The sequence below is a fragment of the Notamacropus eugenii genome, chromosome 2 (genome assembly GCF_028372415.1).
Source record: "Notamacropus eugenii isolate mMacEug1 chromosome 2, mMacEug1.pri_v2, whole genome shotgun sequence".
Taxonomy (NCBI): domain Eukaryota; kingdom Metazoa; phylum Chordata; class Mammalia; order Diprotodontia; family Macropodidae; genus Notamacropus; species Notamacropus eugenii.
In genome coordinates this window covers 49982139-50004211 of record NC_092873.1, presented here as the reverse complement: position 1 = coordinate 50004211, position 22073 = coordinate 49982139, and the positions used below count along the sequence as shown (strand labels likewise).

Genomic DNA, 22073 nt, shown 5'->3' with positions numbered 1-22073 from the left:
TTGGCTGTTGGAGGATGCCTGTCCTTAGGTGCACATGGTAATTTTCCAAGCTGGAGTCTACTGGTTCCCCTACTTGTGCCAAAGCACTGGTGTGAGGATGTTGCATGCTCCACTATCCTGGGGCTCAGGAGGTCCCCCTGGTTTGCTGAGGTGGGGCTTGTTGCTGGTTTGCTGGAACTCCTCCCATCCTGAGCTGCTCCCCCTCCAGCAGAGTGAGAGAGACCTTTCCTATTAATCCCCCAAGCTGCTGCACTCCATCCTTCTGCTGACTCAGCTGTTCCAGGATTTTTCCTGGAATGATATTTTCTGGGCTTTCAGAGGTCAGTAAGGGAAAGTGAGAGTGAATTACTTCTTACTCCACCATCTTGGCTCCTGGAAAGTTCAATTTTGGGAGGCATTAATACTTTTGTCTAGGGCTTTCCCATATATCACCCCATTGTTTACTCCACTAACTACCATTCATAAGATGAGTCCTTTGGGGATATGACTGATTGCCCTAGGTTCAAGATATTCCTCCCATGTTGTGTTTATCTTATGTGTAGCCAACCAGAGAACAGAATTAGAAAAAATATTTTTTGAAATGTCACAGAGCAAATGGTAGCAGCTGAATATCTCCCACGTAGACTTGAGGTGCTAGATTACCAGAGGGATATATCAAACTTCCTTCTCTTTTTCCCCATGTCCTTAAACAAAATTTGGAAGATATTGAATTTTGAGAGAATTCCACTATTGCGGAACATTGTGGAATATCAATATATTGATCCTACATTACTTTTCTGTGCTGCTTTGGAAGCTTGTAAATGGGAAATTTTAAACAATATTTACTTCCCTTCACCATGGAAAAGGACTACACATTGAAATTTGGGTTTAATTCAGGAAGAAACTTTATTCAGGAGAAAGCAGTCATGTTGGTATTACAAGTCATGGTAGAGAAAGATATGAACTAAGTGACAGAGCTTTTTATGTTAGGTGAATGGGATATGACTATAAGCAATTTTTAACTAGTCTAAACTAATCAATGGCAGTTAAGCTACACTATAAGTTATTAAGGTCAAGAAAGCTATGTTCCTCACAGAAAACACTGGCATTTAATAGAGTATGTGATTGTATGGAGAAGAGACAAGCAGGACATGAAAGTGATGGAGGCAATGTGTGGTACAGAGTGCTAGACCAATCTCCAAGCTAAATATTGTCATTCAACAAAAAACTGGTGTCCCCAAGGCAAAATGAGTACCAGAAGTTTTAACGTCAACAGATTAGAGCTCTTCTGTGAGTAGGAACTGTTTGTTGTTAGCTTGGAGGGAAAGTTGAGCCAGTAAACACCTGACAACAGTGAAGCAGAAAGCTTCAGAGATCTGATGTATATCACTGCATTTGCTCATTTGGGTCAGAACACTGGCAAATACCAAGAGTGATTTGATGCAACTGATGGGGAATTTCAGAATCTGCTAATGAAAAACGAGGACCCCAGGGGTTTACCAGCAGGATAGTCTATTCATCCTTAAGAAGGTAGCATTTAATTCCATCACAAGTAAAGTACAGATCCAACCATTCCGGAGAGCAATTTGGAATTGTGACCAAAGGGCTATAAAAATGTGCATATCCTTTGACCCAGCAATACCACTTCTAGGTCTGTATCCCAAAGAGATCATGCAAATGGGAAAAGGACTCACATGTGCAGAATGATATCTGTTATTTAATAGATTTGTTATTATGCTCATAGGAATTTGCCATAAAAGAGTGCAGACATAACTAAAGGAAGGAACATTTCCCTAACTTCATGTCAATTCCAGGCAGAAGTTGTGTAGACTGCTAACTGCATTAAACCAGGCTTAAATTCTGCCAGGTGTCATAATGGGGAAATTGAATCAGGAGAATCCTACCTCAGCTCATGTAGAATAGTTGTTTCCCTAACCTTCCCATGAGGACACCCTCTGCAGTTCATACCTCACAGGGTTGCTGGCATCATGAATCAGTGGCTCAACAGAATTTCTTGATATCCATGCCTAGAGTCAGACTCAGAAAAAGTCAGTTAGCGATCTCATAAGATCTTGAAAAACAAGTTTCAATAATCATTTTCAGGTATGACCATACTCTTACATTGGTTAGGGAACATCTTTAAAGTGAGACCTAAGTAGCTTGCATGCATTTCTACACTTGTTCTAGTTCCTGATTAAATAACAACATTAAATCAATTTTCCCATTAAGATCATGAGTTATTGCCCTAATCGATTTGTATCTGTTTCCCAAGCTTCTTTATTCTTCTCTAACAATTCTCAGTCTGAAAGAATGAGATACTTCAGGAACTGAACCTTATACACATGATAAGTTCAGAAACTAACTTTTACTCATCAAAACAGCAAAATCTTCCCCTCCAAATGAGCTTGTCCTGAGAACTTTCCAGACCTCACAAATTATGAACTTCCTTCTCCCTATCAAACCCTCTAGGTCTTTAAGTACCACAGAACACACAGTATAAACACAATACTAACATTTCATCTTACCTCCCTCTGTGAAAATTGCACTTTAATCCTTTTTCCCATAAAACATTAATTAATAACATAACAGGTGCTTCAGTTAATTGTATCAATACCCAACTATTCTTTCATCATTTTGAAATGTGTGAGGACCTTATTCTATGCAGACATAATACCTAGCAACTGTAACTGAAATGTATCCCAGCCTTAGTCTATAAGATAATGATTCAACACTATGCTTTTACCTTTATTTCTTTCTTCTTTACCTAATTATTCCCACAATATTTAGAAAGAATGCTTTTATTCCAGGGATTTTATCTTTCACATGATTATATAAGAGTACTAATTTACCCAATTATTTGATTGAAAACAGCAAGATTTCAAATACTTGCACTATGCAAAACTTTACTGACTCACATTTCTCATTTTAAAATAATGTCCTAAAAAACAATCACTAGAAATTGTTTCTATACATTTGCAAATTCTCAGTTAACCAAGTTCCTTGTTTAGGAATGCCATATACAAAAGTTTCCCAGTTTGGAACTAACCTATTAGCAATCAGGTAATTTCAATTTTTGTTGACTTTAAGAGCCAAGTTTGGAGGTCAGCTGATTTTCTAACTCCATTGCCATCTTGACAATACTTCCAGGCTTTTCAGCCCCAGAGACCCAGGGTCTTTACCTGTGGGGCCCTCACTGTGTTGTTGGCCCTCCTCCTTCCTTTATATAGATGGGGAAGGTAAAACTCCCTCTTCCTCTTCATTGAGGGGGAGGGAGTGGAGGAAGAGAATGAGAAGACTGTAAGGAAACTGTTTCAAAACTCCTTATTCAATCTCAAAACCTCTGGAGAATGCTAAGAAGCCTTTAGCTGTTCCAACTTTTTTCATCTCTACCTCAAAAAGCTTAAGACTGGGGCATTGAAGGACACTAGTGTCCTTTCTTAGGGTATTTAAAACATGAAACAATGACTCTGTTTCCCTGAAAGCACACTGATGAGGATACAAACCATGTCCTAAGGGTTAAGAGTTGCCCTTTTACTAGTTTATTTTCCAACCTGAAGGCATCTTTAAGTCTCTTCTCCTTATCTTGACAGACCATAGAACTTCCCCCTGATGCTGGACAATAAAATTCCTTGTCTCTCCCCACACTATCCTGGGTCATAGAATTTCCCTTGTGTCCCTTATCTTATGTCTCCTATCCTGTCATCCTTCTTTAAGCTCCATAAGACAACTATATACGCATAGTTCCCCAAACCTCAGAAAATTCACAGTAGGTTTGAACATCATTGTCAATATCAAGCAATATCAAATTCTTACAGCAAATTAGCTTTCAAATAGAAATTTAGTAGACCTTCTAGAAATCATACAAAAGTTTTTGCAAAACATTTCCTTTCTTAAAAACAGTTTACAAGTTATTCTGATATTAAGTCCTAAATACCACAACATTTCTAAATTCTCTGGTCACAAAACCTCTTGCATATAATTGACAAAAGTTACAAGAGGACATCTTAAGCAAAGTCTTCATATAATTACCAAATTTCCTTTCATAAACATACTTTGGTAAATACTTGATTTATAGCAAAAAAAATTAACTGAAACTTCCTTTTAAATAAAGACAAAACTTGGAAGTTTATGACTTACTTACATGGTCAAATAGAATGACTTAATAGTAGACCATAAGAGAAATTGCTTTTCAAACACAGATGATAGAACTGTTTAACAAATTACACAATTTAGAAATGGAACAATGCCCTAAACATTATTATGAATTTAAAACTTGAAACAGCCCATTATCAATTTAGGTGAATGTATTTCTAAATCACCTTGTATAGAGAACTATTCATCTCATCATTAATATGTGGAAAGCATAATTTTAAGCCACTGTATATATTTTCATAATAGCCAAGATTTCAATGGAAAATCTGCTATCATAGTAAATATATGCAGTATTATTAATACTTGATTATAACCAAATATAACAGTTTGAAATTCTTAAATTTTTGTCACACTTTAAAAAACAAATCCAGTTTATATGCAACAAAATCCAGATTAAAAATTGCCTTAACACCATTTCTACCTCACAATGGCCTCTCAAATTTTGTAATCTAAGATAAGTTTAGAGATATAAAGTAATAACACAAACAATAAACTTCAGATGATATCAATTGGATTTCCAAATGATAAAGGTTAACATGTATGGAACAATTATCTTAAATGAGAGAGATAGTAACAATGTGGTATCTAACATATTGGTTGTTGTCTTTCATCTTCAAAGAGAACCAAAATGACATCACCATGATAAAGTGAAATTTCAGTGTGTCCAACTATGACTGATCAGACCAATAGGAGCTTGGAATGCTCTACCACAGGTTGGGCACAGATAGTCCATGTGAATATGTGGGGTGAATATTCCAAATTTGGGCATTCTGCTTTTACTTTGTGCTGTGTTAATTCTACTCTGCTCAAAGAGCACAGCACCCCTTCTGATGTGGGCACGCCATGCTGAGCTGTCCTGTTCCAGTGGCTCCCATGTTGCACAGTCAAATTCAAAGTTCTTGAGAGAGACCTTGAGAGTATCCTTGTATCACTTCTTTTAGCCACCATGTGATTGCCTGCCCCATGTGAGTTCTCCACAAAATAGTCATTTTAGCAAGTGTACATCTTGGATTTGAACAACATGACCAGCCCATTGGAGTTCGGCTCTCTGAAGCATAGTTTGAATACTTGGCAGTTTAACTCAAGATAGGACTTCAGTGTCTGGTACCTTATCCTGCCAGGTGATCTTCAGAAACTTCCTAAGACAGTACAAATGGAAGTGATTCACTTTTCTGTCATGGCACTGGTAGACTGTCCATATTTCACAAGCATATAACAATGAGATCAGCACAATGACTCTGTACACCTTTGTAAGGGGCGCTGACCACCACACCATCTGGGACACCACACTGACAGACATCAAGTAAACTGAGTCCGGTGCAGGGAAGGGTGAACAAGATGGCGCTGGAAGGGACGGCCCCACCCCTGGTGTGTGTTTGTTACTATAGTTCCAACTTGTGTTCATTACTATAGTTTCAGGTTTGTTTGTGTATGTTACCATGGTTCACTGGGCTGGCTGGCAGAGACTATATAATCAGAATGCTTGCTTGAATAAATTGGAATTGCTTCACTGACCTGCTCTCCCACCTCATTCTTTTACTCGCGAGCTCTACAGGAGGATGAGCAGCCTGTTGGTCAGGCATAAGACTTGTTCCTCTCGGTGTGCTATGCCGATACCATAGCAGACCTTCAGTTTGGTAGTCAGTCTAATACCTCTTCTCCTCAAATTTTTCTGCGGAGCCTCCCAAACACTGAGCTAGCTCTGGCAATGCATGCATCAACCTCATTGTCAATGTGTACATCCCTGCAAGGTACACTACCAAGGTAAGTGAATTTATCCACAGCATTCATGCTCCATTTACTGTAACTGATGGTTCTATGTATGAATGGTGTGGTGGTGGCTGATGGAGCACCTGTGTTTTCTTGGTGTTAATTGTTAAGTCAAAGCTAGAATAGGCAGCAGAGAATTAATCCATACATTGTTGCATCTCAGCTTCAGAGGCTGCATTGAGTGCACTATCTGCAAACAGAAAATCATGCACCAACACTCCCTCCACTTTGGTCTTGGCTTGTAACCTTTTCAAATGGAAGAATTTACCATGAGTGTGGTAGCTGACCTTGATGTCATGTTCATCCTCATTGAAAGCATTTGTCAACATGGCTGAAAACATCATGCTGAAAACCATGGGAGCAAGCACACAGCTCTATTTCACTCCACTGGTGACTGGGAAGGCACAAGAAGATTGTCCACTATCCAGAACCTGGGCAAGCATGCCACCATGAAAGTGATGTACAGTACTGATGAACTTCCCTGAGCAACCAAATTTTGACATAATTTTCCATAAGCCCTCACAACTAACAGTGTCAAAGACCTTAGTATGATCCACAAACGTTGTGTAGAGACCTCTGTTCTGCTCCTGGCATTTCTCCTGGAGTTGTTTACTGTTTACAGTGTTTACTGTATCAACTGTTCTTCAGCCCTTTCTGAAGTCACACTGACTCTCAGATGGATGACCGTCTTCCAGGTGAAGGATCAGCCTATTAAGGAGGACTTCAGCAAGAATTTTGCCAGCAGTGACTAAGGGAGAGATGTCCCTGTGATTGTCACAGGACAATCTATTCCTTTTACCTTTAAAAAGATGGACAATGGAGGCATCCTTGAACTCCTGGGGGATAACCTCCTCTTAACCATATAATCTGGAAAATTTCAGTCAGCTTTTGTATGAGCAATGGTCCCCCTACCTTGTCAGTCTCAGCTGGAATGGAATCAGCACTAGGTCCTTTGCCACATGAAAGGTGCCTAATGGTCCTCAAAACCTCTTCTTCAGTTGGAAGTTCAGCTAAGGAGGGATTGACTTCAACCTGAGGTAAATGGTCAATGGCCTCAGCATTGATTGATGATGATCTGTTGAGAACACTATGAAAGTATGGATCTCTCTAGGATCATGTCCTTATCACTAATCAATGTGGCTCCATCAGCACTGAGTAGCTGTTATGCACCATAGGTTTTTGGTCCATAAATAGCTTTCAGGGAATCATAAAAGCACTTTGGTTTGTTACTATCAATGTAAAACTGAATTTCATCTGCCTTCTTACTGAGTCAGGAATCCTGCATCTCTCTAAGCTTTGCTTGTACTTTACTTTTGACAGAATTAAATTCTGCCTTCTTAGAGATGGATGAACTGTCCTGCTGGTAAATCCTGTGGAGTTCTTGTTTTTCATTTAGCAGCTTCTGAATTTCCCCCATCATTTTCATCAAACCAGTCTTGGTGTTTGAGAGTGTTCTGACCCAGATGAGCAAAAGTGGTTCTGCACACCAAATCTCTGAAAACTGCCTGCTCCTTTTCTGCTCCACTGTTGCCAACTATGTGTTGGCTCAACTTTCCCTCCAAGTTAGCAACAAACTGTTCACACTCAGAGAAGAGCTCTAATTTGTTGACATTAATTGTTCTGGTAGTCACTTTGCTTTGGGAGCAGCACTTTTGATGATTGTGAATATTTAACTTGGGAAGGATAAATCTATGATCAATCCAGCGCTCTGCACTACACATTGCTTTTCTCACTCTCACATCTTGTCTGTCTCTTCTCCTTACAATCACCTAACATATACCTAACACATACCAGTCAGTGTGTTAAGCACTTTACAATCATGGGATTCCCCATAATATCCCTGGAAGTGAACTCTACCACCATCCTCTATAGAAAAAAAACCTTTCTTTTCGAGTCATAAAATTTATAAATTTCTTAATGTCAAATGACAATATGTAAACATTTAAAATACACATGTGTATATGTATACATACGTATATATGTATATATGCATATATGTGTAAATGTATGTGTGTATATACATATATATGTATATTTAATCCAATACTACTGGCTTTATAAAAGGAAATATTATCCAGAAGTTTATATATTCCCCTAAAAGACATCAAGTTGTATACTGCCAGCTCTGACTGACCTTTTCTTCCACTTCCTCAAAAAACTGAAGTCCTGACTCCTTCCAGACTTCAGATAAAAATTTTCTTTAGGCATTTCAACTTTCTACTTCTGGGAAAGTTTTTAAGAAAGTTTGAAATCATATTAGCTTGAAGTGTGCTAGGCAAATATTGTAACTGTTGCTTTTGGTCTAGGCAAAAGAGATCTAAAGAATTTGAATCAATGCTAACAAGTTATAGTAGGCTTCTCTTCCAAGCTGACACCTTTGGAGCTTGACAAGTAATTGAACCAGAATCTTTACCTCTGTCAGTACCCATGTTGAATTCAATAATGCTCTACCACAGATTCATTCTGAAAGAAGGATAGACATAATTCCTAGCAACTTTTCATAACTTTGTGTATTGGTTTTCCAACAATCATGCTGCAAATGTTCATTTTCATCCCATTTTACTCAAACTTCCTAATCTTTCAAATTCAAACTACCTCCATTTTTCTTTACATTTCAAAAAAATTTTTTAAAAAAAATACCCAACCCAATTCTGTCCTGCTCTTCTTCACCTTTTAGAAATGTTAGTTAATTACAAATCTAGAGGGCTGCATTTCTCCCCTTACCCTTTACAAAGATCTTTCATAATGCTTTTTATACAGACCTAAAGTGATCTTATTATCAGAGAGAAGATCCCCTATTTTTGCAGTTTTAAACACATTGTCTGACATCAGATATACTAATTTAAACATAAAGTACAGATTTTTGATCTTTAGGATCTAATTAAACTCTAATTCAAACTCTCAGTTTTCTTTTCCCTCTCAGCCTCTGCTCCTCTGGGCTACTTGGGTTCTGATTCTTTATCAGTTCTAAAAGCTGCTGGCTACTTATTATTTAATTTTAGTCTAGTATCCCAACGTGACCATTGTTAGGACACAAAAGAAAAGAATCTTAATCTTCCACTGAAAGCCTAGGATGGGAGTTCTTTCCCAATATTTTCTTTCTCTAATTACAGACCTTAGAAATTTGTCACCACAAAACATAAAACATTTCACAAACACACAGACAAGACATTACACAGTGTGCATGAACAACCCAATTTCGAATTCAAATTCAGAATGGTCAAGAACTCAGTGTTGCAATTTTACTCTGACTTTTAGACAATTTCAACAGGATCCTTCCCAGACACCTCTTCTAGATCTCTGTCCTCTCAGCATCTCTGATATTCTGGGATATTTTCACACCCCCCTTAAAGAGCTATCTTGGAAGAATGATAACTGGAGTTTCCCTTCAAACTCCTTATCCTGACACCTTTAAACCTTTGTTTCTCCATCCTGCTAATTTGCTCAGTAATATTCCCCCTGTTACTCAAGCAGTACTAGCTATCCCTGGCATCTTTGCCCTCATTCCTGCCTTAGTCCGTGTACAGATGTTGCCTGACTGCCCAGGGTATCTACTTATTTTCTTTCTTGCCTTCTTTCCTGCATTCACAGTGGCCTCTTTCATTAGTGTGATCCTGGATTCTGAAGAGTCTTCAAGGAGGGAACAAGCAGCCTAAACACGTGATCATTAAAATTAGCGAGATCCATCTTTCTGTCTTGGCTACAATCACCTTTCTCTGGAGATGTTTTCAAATCCCAGATGAGCCCCCTTTTGTGAGAAAAAAAGCATCTTACCCAAAAAACTCAAACAAACAACAACAAAAAAAGCTCCACATGGCCCTCAATGAATTAAGGAAATTTTTTATTAATGATTCTCCTGCCAGAGATGACATGAGCCCACATGACCCATAAGGAGACAAGACCTTTCATACAATTATAAAGATTTTTATAACCCATCCTGATTCAAGTTTCTTGACCTGCATCCCACTAGTCAGGTCAACAATGAGGCACATAGATGTGCTCAGAAGAGAGCAGAACGATGTTCAGGAGGGGATATAGACAATCTCGTAATAAATGCATCGACTCCTCAGTGTGAGAGAAAAAAGAAATTATCGTCTTAATATCGTAGTAATGAGAATTTATACAGTGTTGCTATATGCCAGGTACTGTACACATTTTATTTCATTTGATCTTCACAATGGCCCTGGGAGGTAGGGGTTCTTATGGAGTCTCATTTTATAGCTGAGGAAATGGAAGCTAAGGGACTTACCCAAAATCACATAGCTGGAGGCCACATTTGAACTCAGATCTTCCTGAGTCCAGGCCCAGTGCTCTATCTGCTGCACTCCATAGCAGCCTTATTATTACTATCATTAATGTTGTTTTTATTATTAATGTGAGAAGTGAGAGGCCTGATCTGTTCCATTCTGCTGATATCGAGAGTGTTTAGTTCAGGGCACCACATTTTCAAAAAGACATGATAAGGCAGAGAGTGTCCAGAGCACCTGGGATGGTGAAAGGCCTCAAATAAAACTGATGTATACTTTAAAAAAGCCCCAAGAAAACAACCTACATGGTAGATTCATGCCTCCATATGGAATCCTGTTTACTCTGTCTGCGTATATGGAAATGCTTATTTTTTGTTGCTGTGTATCAAGGTCACAATAAAAGTATTTAATTTTATAAAAAAAGAAGAAAGTGGGTCATTCAAATATGTAAAAAATGCAGAGCAGAGAACAGGAGAAAGTTTCATGGGGGCTGAAAATTAGAAGACAATTTTGAAATTAACATGTTGAATTTATTACATGATTAAAAAACCCAAGTTGTTTGTAACAGAGGTTCACATGTTCTATAACTGTTTTTTCTCTAATTCGTTGTCTATGGGAATATTCATATTAATTGGTGTTTGCTCAGTTCTGAATGGGAAAAAAATAATTTCTTAAAAGAAAGATTACAAATGAAGGGTTCTCTGAGTGTTTGAAACTTGGAAAGTGGAGTGTGGAGAGACGGAACATCTTCTAGGACAGGAAACTGAGAGTACTGTTCATGAAACCTTGGGGCTTTTTGATATGGAGCATGCGGCCAGCATCAGGGATGGTCTGGAACTGGGCTTCAGGAAATAGGTGTTTGATCTTGGGGTAATGACTTGGTCTGTGAAGAGACCGAGAGAGAGAGAATGAAAGAGGTGAAGAAAGGGAGAGAGGAAAGGAGAGGTTGGTAGAGAGAGGGAAAGAGGAAGAGGGAGAGAGGTATGGGATGAGAGGGAAAAGGAAAGGGAGAAAGAGAAGAAGAGAGAGAAGAGAGAAACAGAAAAAGCAGAGAAACAGAGATAGAAGAGGCAGAGAGAGACAGAGAAAGAGATACGGGAAAAAATGAGTCAGAGAGTCAGAGAGAGAGGTAGTTACAAGGGTAGAGGATGAGCAGTAGGTGTGGGAGTTGACAGGGGGGAAAAAGACTAGACAGACAGACTGGCATAAGTTGAGATAATGCACATGTTGTCTCCCAGTGCTGGAGGGACCCTCCCCTCCTAAACCCAAGCACAGTTGAAGCTGCCAATTGCCCTCATCCTTTTCAATGGAGAACCCAAGGGGGGCCCAAGAAAAGCAGAACTCTTTGGATCTAGGCATGCCCCTCCACATTCTGGCCCTGCCTTACGGAACGAAGGAAGAATTGGTGTCTGTGAGGAAGAGTGTGGGACCATGATAAACTCCCTAGATCTGAAGAATAGCCAGAAATAGGTGTTGTTGCTGCCACAGGTTTTCAGCACTGACTTTCCATGCTTCCCCTTGACCTGCACCAGACTGTTGGACAGATACTGCCGAATACTTGTATCCTGGAGGGGACAAGGGCTTAGTTGGCACACCCACCTGGGCCTCTGTCTTCTCCCCAGCAGCATCCCTTCTCGGTCCTGCTTAGACCAGACTCCCACTCATTTCCACACACCCTTCCCCTTTCTCCTTTCACGTGGACAAATATTGAATAAATGCCTCCTGTTGGCAGACAAAGTGCTGGGAACATAGAGAAAAGCAGAAGATAGGGCTGACCTAGGGGGAGCTTATAATTGAAGCCCTCTCTGTTCTCCTTAACCTCTCCCTCCAGGATCACCTGGATGAATAGCTGCAGATACTCATCAACCACCTCCCAGGCTTAGGAGCCAGAAAGATTTCCAAGGAGGTTTATAGAATTCATAGCAGGTGCAACTTTAAAGATATTTGGGATGTCCGTGACCACCAAGGGGCTGACATCGATTGAGACCAGGCGTTCCACCAGCTCTGGCAAAAGGAGAAAGTCTGTCACACAAGGAACAATACTCTCCCTCTTCTTGCACCTGTGGATGGCACCAGGGCAGACAAAGTGGGAGTCATGGTCCCCAAAGGGGGAGAGGGATGAGGGACCATAAGGGTCCATTTCATAGTGTGTAATTGGAGCTGATGCCAGCCTTCCCGTTTGAATGCTCTCGGTTAGCCATGAAGATGTGAAGACATTTATGAGGAAAAGTTCTTAGAATTTGACCCTGAACCCTGAAATCCCCCAGTGCTGGGAGAGTTATCCACAACTTCCCTTCAGTCCATTAGGTTTTAAAAAGATGAAGTGTGTGAAGTAAATCTCATGTTATTCCCCTGGGAATTCTCTGTTTCCAGTAACAGTGTTTACTCACAACCTCATTCCACCCACAAGTTTACAAGCAACTTACTGAGCATGATGAATCTTTGGTGTTGCTTATGGGGTTATAGACTGCTGTTGGTTGTGGAAAGTGTGACACTCTCCCCCTTCAGCCCTAGTGGGGCACCCTCACCTTCTGTAGTGCAAACACCATGGCTGTCTTCCCTCCCATGCTCTGACCAATGAGGACACAGAGGGTGAGTCCTAGTTTTGACAGGAGAGTCAGCAGGTGAGAGCTCATGACCTCATAACTGCAGTCAGGGTTATGAGGGCTCTCTCCATGGTTCCTGGCATCCACTGTCAATATCTGGGGGGCAGAGACTTGGAGTTATCAGTCTGTCTGATTCCCTCCCCCTTTCCTCTCCATCCTGGGGGTGTTGACCCAGTTCCAGCAGCTGGGGGAGGCTACCTGAGAACTCCCAAGCTGTCTAAGAAATCAGGGGATACTGAGTAGTTCCTGCCAAGAGGGAGAAGTGGGGAAGATGGGACCATAGTAGGACAAAAGCATTAGAAAGGAAAATATTCTGTCTCCTCTCCCATTCCCCTTCCCCCACCCCCATGACTGTGGCCAGTGCTTGTCCTTCCGTGTTCTGGTTCTTAGGCCACTGTTTTATTCTTTCCTTGACTTTCACCTTTCTTCCATTTCCTTTGGGTTTCTGATGTTGGGAAAGAAAGTCACTGGTAACTTCATTAATCATAAAGGTATTTCAAATACTACTCATTACAAGGATTGTCTGCAATTTAAAGTAAAATTTTTTTTAAAAAGGTTCAATTGAGCCATGGTGACACCTCCAAGATGAGTAGAATTCCATGTGTCAGTAGTGGAGATATTTAGGGGACTGGTGAGTTCTGCTAATTCTCCAGACTGAAAGGAACCTCTGGTCCAACCCTTAGCTGAAGAAAAACTCTGACCAAGTGATCATGTGGCCTTTGTATGAAAGTTTCCTGTGAGAAGGAATCCACTAGATCTGGCAGTTTGTGGGTAGACTTCCTCAAGTCATGCCCTGTGAGGAAAGGTCTATCTCACCTTGACATCTCCTGCCACTTTTTTTGACCTTCCCCATCACCATCCATTCTCTCTTTCCCCATTTTCTCTGACTTTGTCCCTCCTCCTAGACTGTTCCCTTTCCCAACTCAGCCATCATTTGGGAATCTTTACCTTCCTGCTTGTCTTCTGTGCCAGGGCCTCAGCCTCAGCCTGGAAGATGTTTTTGTTGGTAAACAGCCCATGCAGGAAGACGACAGGTGGCAGGGTGTCCTGACCATCCAGCAGCCTGTAGGAGAGGGGAACTGGCCTGGCCAGGGCAGGACAGAGGAAGGTAGAGGAGGAGGGATGGATCACATCAGGAGACATTAGGAATTTGGGACAGTAGGGGAGTGCAGGATCTCTTGGGCTCTCATCTCTTCCTCACAAATGCCACTGATGGAGAAGTCTGCACATTCATTCAGAGTAGGAATAGGTGGGGTGTGGGATGGAACAGGTAGGAGAGGAAGGAGAAAGCAGAAGCAGTCCTTGTGCAAGTGGATATCAAGGAAAAGCCTGGAAGCAGAGGGAAGTCAAGGCCTGCCTCAAGGAGGGGGAGATGAGGGAGGTGAGGTTTGGGAGAAGCAAAAACAAGAGAAGGGAGAGGAAGGGGAGAGAATGAGAAGAAGGGAAAGAGAGGAGGGCTGACTAAGGGAAGACAAGGAAGGGTGAAGGGGAGAGAGGTGAAATGAAGATAGGAAGGAAGAAAAGGATGGAGGGCAGGAGTGAGGGGAGGAGGGAGGGAGAGAAGGGGTGTGGGAGAAAGAAGAGCAGGGTAAGGGGGAGAGAGAACAAATATGAGTGGGTGGCGGGAAAGAAAGTGAGGGAGGATCACAGGGAGAAGGGAAAGCTTGGAGGGAGGAGGGAGGGAGTCAGGAAAGGAAAGGCATTAGTGTAGGGAGAGAAAGAGGAGAGAAACTGGAGGAGAGAAGAGGGCAGCAACAAGTTGCGGGAGCAGAAGGAGAGGTCAGGGCCAGGAAAGAGCAGAGGTGTCCCATGTGCTTTGGACTGACCTGGGTACGCTACTGTTCCCCTGAATGGACATGGATGGAGCAACATCTTGGATGGGTGATAGCCAGGGGTGTGATGATCCCCATAGGTTTCGAACCCATTGCCACATGCTGAGCATCGTCACCTGCCTTCTACTCACACAACTTCTTATGCTCCACAACTTCTCCCTGTCAGAGCCCTGGCCATAGCTTGTCCCACCCTTCCATAGTTCAGGGTCCTCTGGATCTCCTCCCTCTTCTAGCCTTCTTCTTCCTCCCAAATTCTCAGGCATGTAAGCCACAGCTCTTTCCACTGAACCACACCATCCCAGCCTGAAGGGCTTAGTTGACACCTTTCTTCAGATTCTCCCCTCCTTTCTTCTGTAGGATGAGAGGATGGTAGAAATGGAAGTGTCCTTTGAAGTTATATGGGCCATCTAAGTGGTGGAGGGTGAAACATGGATTGGCAATTTTTGTGTGTGTACATGGCTTTAGTTTTTTATTTTTGTGTCATAATGAAAATTATCCAACTTACAATAAGAAAGACTGAGGCAGAGCTCTGAGCCAATGGCACTTTATTGAAGCATTCATAGTTCTCTCTAATGAAGTGGACTTAAGATCTTCCTCATGATCTGAGACACTGCCTCCTTCCATGATGCAATATTTATAGGGCTGGATACCTAGACATAATTGAACAGCTTTATCAAATACAGAATAATTCCATGGGTGGAGATATAATTTATAGGCTAAAGTAAGTACACAATCTATCAGTAGAATCAGAAGTTCAGCAAAGCAGAAAATATTTCTGCTGGCTAAGTCTTTTCAAGATAGATAGACTTCTCCTTCTGTTAGCTAGGAGCTGTACATATGTTCCAGAAATATGGGTGGAGAGAGATTTCCATCCCATGACACCATACATGGTTGTTTGGTTAGGGAATTTAGCAAAGCAGGATGGAGATATCTTTGTTAGCATTCTTATGGTTGTGCAAGTGAGCTCCACAGCTGATAAGCAAGTAATTTAAAGATGACTCTGAAGGGGAAAGTAAGGTTAGCAAATTTGCACAGCACTTCCACACTTGTAACCAAGTCATTTGCAAGTCATGGCATCATCTTCCTAATGCCATGGTCCTCTTCCAGAAGGAAGGACAAACCATAAACTGTGAATAGTCCAATCTACCCCACTGGGGACCCAACTAGTCTCTTCTAGTCAGGCAACTCAACTTTTCCCTTCTCCGCATTTCTCCCCTCCCCTCCTCTCCTCTTCCTTGCTCACATGAGGTATCATGCCCATACATGACAGTGCTCTGCCCAAAGGAAAATAAATTTTCATAGCTAAAACCCACCCAGAGATCATGGGGTTTACTGCCTAGATTTGCCCATGCCTTAAACCCAAGTCACTCTGGCTTTCATCGACTGGCTAATAATGGATTCCTACCCAAGCATCACTTAATGGTTACTCTTTGGGCCCCCTAGAGCCAGAGTGAATATAAATAATTGCTTCCCTTTTGGTCAGAAACCCTGAGGGTCTTCTCCTTCCAGTTTGAATTTTTTTTCTTGGATTAAAGGAGATATTCCTTGCCTCACTTCTTAAATAGACATACGCACTTAATGCAAGTTGCCTTAGTCAAAGTGAGAACTTGGAAAGACTTTATCTTAAAAAAGTCAAGGTCTCCCGTTGCATTCTGGGCCATCTACACTTTTCCTGATCTCTGTCTGGCCACTGGACCCTCTTTGAGAATGAAGGACAAACCACATGACTTTCCAGCCTTAGACCAAAAGGATGGAAGGTGAAGGGAATCCTGATTTTCATAGTAATTGATATGCTATGTGTAATGAATGTACTGACAATTTGGATGTCTCAGTAGACTCTGGCTTGGGATTCAGAGACTAACAATGCAAGTTGAAATGCTCAGTCAAACCCTTGCCAACGCTCTCACAATCACTACATTCCTGCTCCTGTGTATCTTAAGTGAAATGAATCAACAATTGTAGAAGCTTTACCCATCACAGAACCCTAGTCTTATACCTCACCAAGTAATGACCACCCCCCCAAGATCACAAGGTGGTTTGTAATCCACCTCAACCCATCTTTTTTTCCCACTTCTGACTTATGTATATAACCTATGCCTTCACTCCAGCTTAGAGAGCTTTCCTTGCTGTGAAATCAGTTTATTAAACCACTACTTGTTTCCTGGCAGTCCTGTCTCTGTGTGTGGCTGTGGGTATTCACAGATTAGAGATGGGTCCTGTTCAGACTACATTTAAAATTCTGCTAACAAAGGCCAGTGACAGAATCAAAACCAAAATTGGAGAAGTCAAAGGGGTCTGCAGGGCCATCTCATTCATGCCATCCAGGGAAGGAATTCCCACTGTAATATCCCTGACAAGTGCTCATCCAGCCTGAAGACCTTTAAGAAGGGAATCCCAGCATCTCTCCAGGAAGCTCAATCTACCTTGCAAGCTTTTCTAAAGAACAAACATAAGTGAATATTTTGTGTGTGCATGTGTGTGTGTATGTGTGTCTGTGTCAATTTCTACATATATCATTCTTCACTCTGAATCCAAAAAGAGCAAACATATTCATTTCTCTACATAATAGCATGATACATGAGCACAAATTTCACATCTCCCCTGAGATGTCGTCTCCTCTGTGGTCACTCCTCCTTCTCTCTAGGCTAAACCTGGTTTGTCTAGGGAGCCCTGTTTAATCATGTGAGGTCAAGGAAAGAAACTCAAAGCAGGAGAGGCAGTGAAAGCTTTGAGTTCCAGCCTCAGGCTCACCAAGATGACCCCATGCTGCAGCTGCCATGAGCTGCTGCAGAGAGGAAAGGAGCAGGTCCTTTCTTCCTTATAGTCCAAGACACATTGGTTTCAAGCCAAACATTTGGAAAACAGGCATAAGAGGATGAGAACAAGTTGTCTTTTCCCTCAACGTCTAATGATTGAGATGGTCTTGCTTCTTAGTGACTAATTCTCTTTGACAAAGTGTCCTTCCCAATCACATGTGATGGTGGGAACATGGCACTTGGGTACCAATGAGTGGAGTTAAACAAAAGACCAGAGCACATATCTTTCTAGAAGTGTCCAGGTTCAAAGTTATGCATGGTCCATGGTCCATGGGATGCCCAGTCCCCATCCCCAAGTATGCTTTGTGGGGTAGGCTCTAATCCACCATGATGCTCCTCTCACTAATCACCACTGCCTCAGTAAAAAAGAAAATATTTTGGGGAAAATTTGAGGAGATTAGACTAGGTCATTCCTGAGATTTCTCTCTCACACTCCATCTGTCTGTCTGTCTGTCTGTCATTCCTCTTTCTCAGTTCATTGATGGCACCTCCTTCTTTTTAGTATTTGTTCTTCACTCTCCTCAGCCCTCTACTCTATACTTCCCCATCCTCTCACTTTCACTCTATTCCTTTCTGTTGGCTTGGTCCTTGTTAATCTTCATGCACAGGGACCCTCCTACTTCTTCATTAGAGATATGTTCATGGAGGGACAGAGAGGGGATGATGAGAACCTTTCAGGTCCTGGAATCCCCTCCCAGCTTAATGGTGCAATGGATAGAGCCCTGGGCCTGGAGGGAAGAAAACTGGATTTTCAATCTGGCCTCAGACACTTACTAGCTGTGTGACCTCTGTCTGCCTCAGTTTCCTCATCTATAAAATGGGAAACTCCATTTTACTAGCACCTACCTCTCAGGGTTGTTGTGAGGATCAAATGAGATGATATTTGTGAAATGCTTAGCACACTGCCTGGCACATGGTAAGTACTTAACAAATGCTTGTTTTTGGTGGAAACTCCATCTTTGATGGGAGGAAATTTCCCCTCAGCTTAAACGCTCCATGATCCTAGCTCAAACCCTACATTTTGCCAGAGAGGAAGAGATAACCTGTTCATGGTCATTCAGCAAGTGCCTGGTGGAAATGGAATTCAAATGTAGATCCACCTCATTTCCCAGCCCAGTCCAAAGTGACAAGGCAGGACCTCACAGTCTGTCTTGTGTCCTCCCCTGGAGCATCCTAGATTTTACCAGGCAAAATAATGTTAGCATTTCTGATTTTTTTGTTTAGGAAGAAGTTTGATAAAGTTTGAAGAGTCTATGAAGAGTTGCAGGAAGGGGAGATTTGTTGAATACAAAGTTTATGAAGTCTTCCTGGGATACCTTGTCTTAGCATGGAAGGGAGTCTTGCTGTGCACAGGCCCTCACAAGTTCTACCATATATACCTAGCCATACCAGATCTCAAGCTATATTGTAAAGTGGCAGTCATCAAAACTATTTGATATTGGCTTAGAATAGTTTAGGTGCACAAGATACAGTAGTAAATAACTATAATAATCTAGTGTTTGATAAAAGTCTCCAGCTTCTGGGATAAGAGTTCACTATTTGACATTAACTGCTGAGAAAACTGGAAAATAGTACATCAGAAACTTGGTATAGTACAGACATACATCTTACATGGTATACCAAGATAAGTTCAAAATGAGTACATGATTCAGACATAAAGGGTGATGCCAATGTCAAATTATGGGAGCAGGGAATAGTTTACCTGTTAGATCTATGGAGAAGGAAAGATTTTCTGACCAGTCAAGAGATGTAAACCTTTACCAAGTGCAAAATGGGTAATTTTGATTATGTTAAAATAAAAAACTTTTGCACAAACAAAACCAGTGCAACCAAGATTAAAAAGAAAGCAGAAACCTGGGACACAGTTTTTATAGCAAATATCTCTAATGAAGGTCTTTTTTCTCAAATATAGAGCAGCGAGTCAAATTTATAAGAATACAAGTAATTTCAAAATTGGTAAATGTTCAAAAGTTATGAACAGGCAGTTTTCAGATGAAGAAATCAAAGCTATCTATAGTCATATTAAAATGCTCTAAATCACTATTGATTAGAGAAATACAAATTAAAGGAATTTTAAGGTACCTCCTGACAACTTTCAGATTGGCTAATATGACAGAAAATGTTGCAGAGAATGTGGGAAAATTGGGACACTAATACTGTGTTGGTGGCGTTGTGAAATCATCCAATCTTTTTTGGAGAGCAATTTGGAACCACGTCCAAAGGGCAACCAAATTGTGCATACCTTTTGTTCCAACAATACTACTACTAGGTCTCTATCCTAAAGACACCATTAAAAAGGGAACGGTGCACATGTATAAAAATATTTATAGAAGTTCTTTTTGTGGTGGTAAAGAATGGGAAATTGAAGGGATGTCCATCAATTGGAAATGGCTGGACTAGTTGTCCTAAATAAATATAATGGAATACTACTATGCTACAAGAAATGATGAGTAGACAACTTTCAGAAAAATCAAAATCCTTACATGAACTGTTGCTGAGTGAAGTGAGCAGAACCAGAAGTACATTGTACATAGTAACAGCAACATTGTGAAATGCTCAACTTTGATAGACTTAGCTCTTATCAGCAATACAATTGTCCAAGACAATTCCAAAAGAGTCACAAAGGTAAATGTTATCTACATCCAGAGAAAGAAGTATGGAGTCTGAATGTTGATTGAAGCGTACTATAGGCTCTTATTTTTCTCCTTTCTCATGGTTTTTCCTTTTGCTCTGATTCTTCTTTTACAACATGACTTATGTGGAAAAAGATATCTTTTTGTTGTTTTTTTAAAAAACACTTCCTTGATGAAGACCTTAATAGAGAACAATTTTTCCCAGATACTATTTCCACAGTAGATCATGTCTTTCCCATTACACAATTGACTGAATGGTGTAGACTTCAACATTTCACCTTGCTTATGGTTTTTGACTCACTTTAAAAACATTTGATTTGGTAGGACAGAAATGCTACTTTATGGCTCTCTTCCAGTAAGGTGTAAGCCATACATACATCAAAATTATTTGACATTCTGTACCAGCTCAAACAGCAGAGATTATCTTGGTCATCTGTCTTGTGATTATCCACATCAGGTATAGCATAGAACTTTGGTGACAAAGTCATCAAAGTTCAGTTAGAAGACCCAAAGCAGAGTCCACTTTGGAGAGGGATTCCCTGTAGGTTATCATTGTCACAATAGCTAGCATTTACATGGTGCTGTAAGGCTGTCAAAGAACTTTACAAATATCATCGTTTTCCCCCTCAAAACAACCTGATGAGGCAATACCTGGGCTATTATTTTATTCCCATTCAGTAGATGAGAAAACTGAGGCATCCAGAAGTTAAATGACAGGGTCATGCAGCTAGAGTCTGAGGTTGAACTTGAACTCACTTTCCAGATTTCATGGGCAGTCCTTTATCCACTGAGCCTGAGAACTGGTAAAGTTCTCCAGATGTCCTTTTTGCAGATTATATTGTGCTAATTAAGTCAAATCCTTAAATTTTTCGGGGCCTCCTGAATGAGATCCATCATAACTCAAGAGTCTGACTTAACTATCTTTATAAGACCATATTCTTTTTCTTGCCTTCACGCTTTGCCTTACTCCCACAGATGTGCTACCTCTATGCTCAAGAATTCCAAAATCCCCTTATCTAACCATAACTTAGAGGTTTTTCACCTCTCCCTCTGTCTTCCCTTACCAAACTACTCCTCATCTGAACTATACTGTGACCTGCAATCTCTTGATTCCTCAATTATTTCCAAGGCTATCTCCCTGAACTATTAATTCTCTCATCTACTGCCCATCTTGACCTCTTGGTGAACTAACAGAAACCAAGAGAATTCAACTCTATTCTGTCCTCTCTTGAATTCCTAGCTCCCTTATCATATCACCAATTATATCCAAGCCTAAGCTTTGGCTTACTCCTATCACGTTCCTTCACTCCTATACACATAGTAAAGAAAATTATACAGCAGTTCTGATGGGATCCATTACATATTTGACAATTCAGTCAGCATAGCTGACTAGTATTTGTCTAACCTGAGGAAACTGAGATTGACAGATTTTCAAGAATTTTCCCAGGATCATACCACTAAAGAGCGTCTGATGTCAAATTGAAACTTAGGTCTTCTAATATCCAGTCCATTGTCATTTAGTAGATAAGATTATGCCTCAGTTTTTATATAATTGTTTATTTTGAATCTGTGTAATTTGTAATGCCCTTATCTCATCCTACAATCCTTGAAGTCACATAACTGAGTTCTCATGATCTTATAACAAAAATATATCTTTGATTTACTTTCCCTCTTTTTAGATCAACATACCTTGACTTGGTATTTGAATACAAAGTTTGTAGCGTAAGATCATTGCTTAGAATTTTCTAGGAGTCTCTCAAGAAGGTATGACATCCTATCCAATTGGTTCTCTTGGCTTGTAAAGATTTTTGTATCAGACAGCCATTCCCTAAACAGTTCCTTAAATAGAATGTTTTGATAGAACCCTGATAGAACTGATAAATTAGAAATAGAAATCTAATAGATCTTATTCCTAAACACAACACATAATGATTGAGCTTATTTGTATCAGCGGAATGTTGTCTTGGACTCAAAATTCTAGGAGAGGCTGGTTCTAATGGAAACTTCCTTACTCAGATCCCCACTGGTCTGATGATCA

General features: G+C 40.7%; 1 pseudogene; it reads right to left on the bottom strand.

Annotated features, from left to right (window-relative positions):
• Positions 1-10727: 10727 nt before the first annotated feature.
• On the bottom strand, positions 10728-14696 carry LOC140522619 (sn-1-specific diacylglycerol lipase ABHD11-like; annotated as a pseudogene).
• Between the last annotated feature and the right edge of the window lie 7377 nt (positions 14697-22073).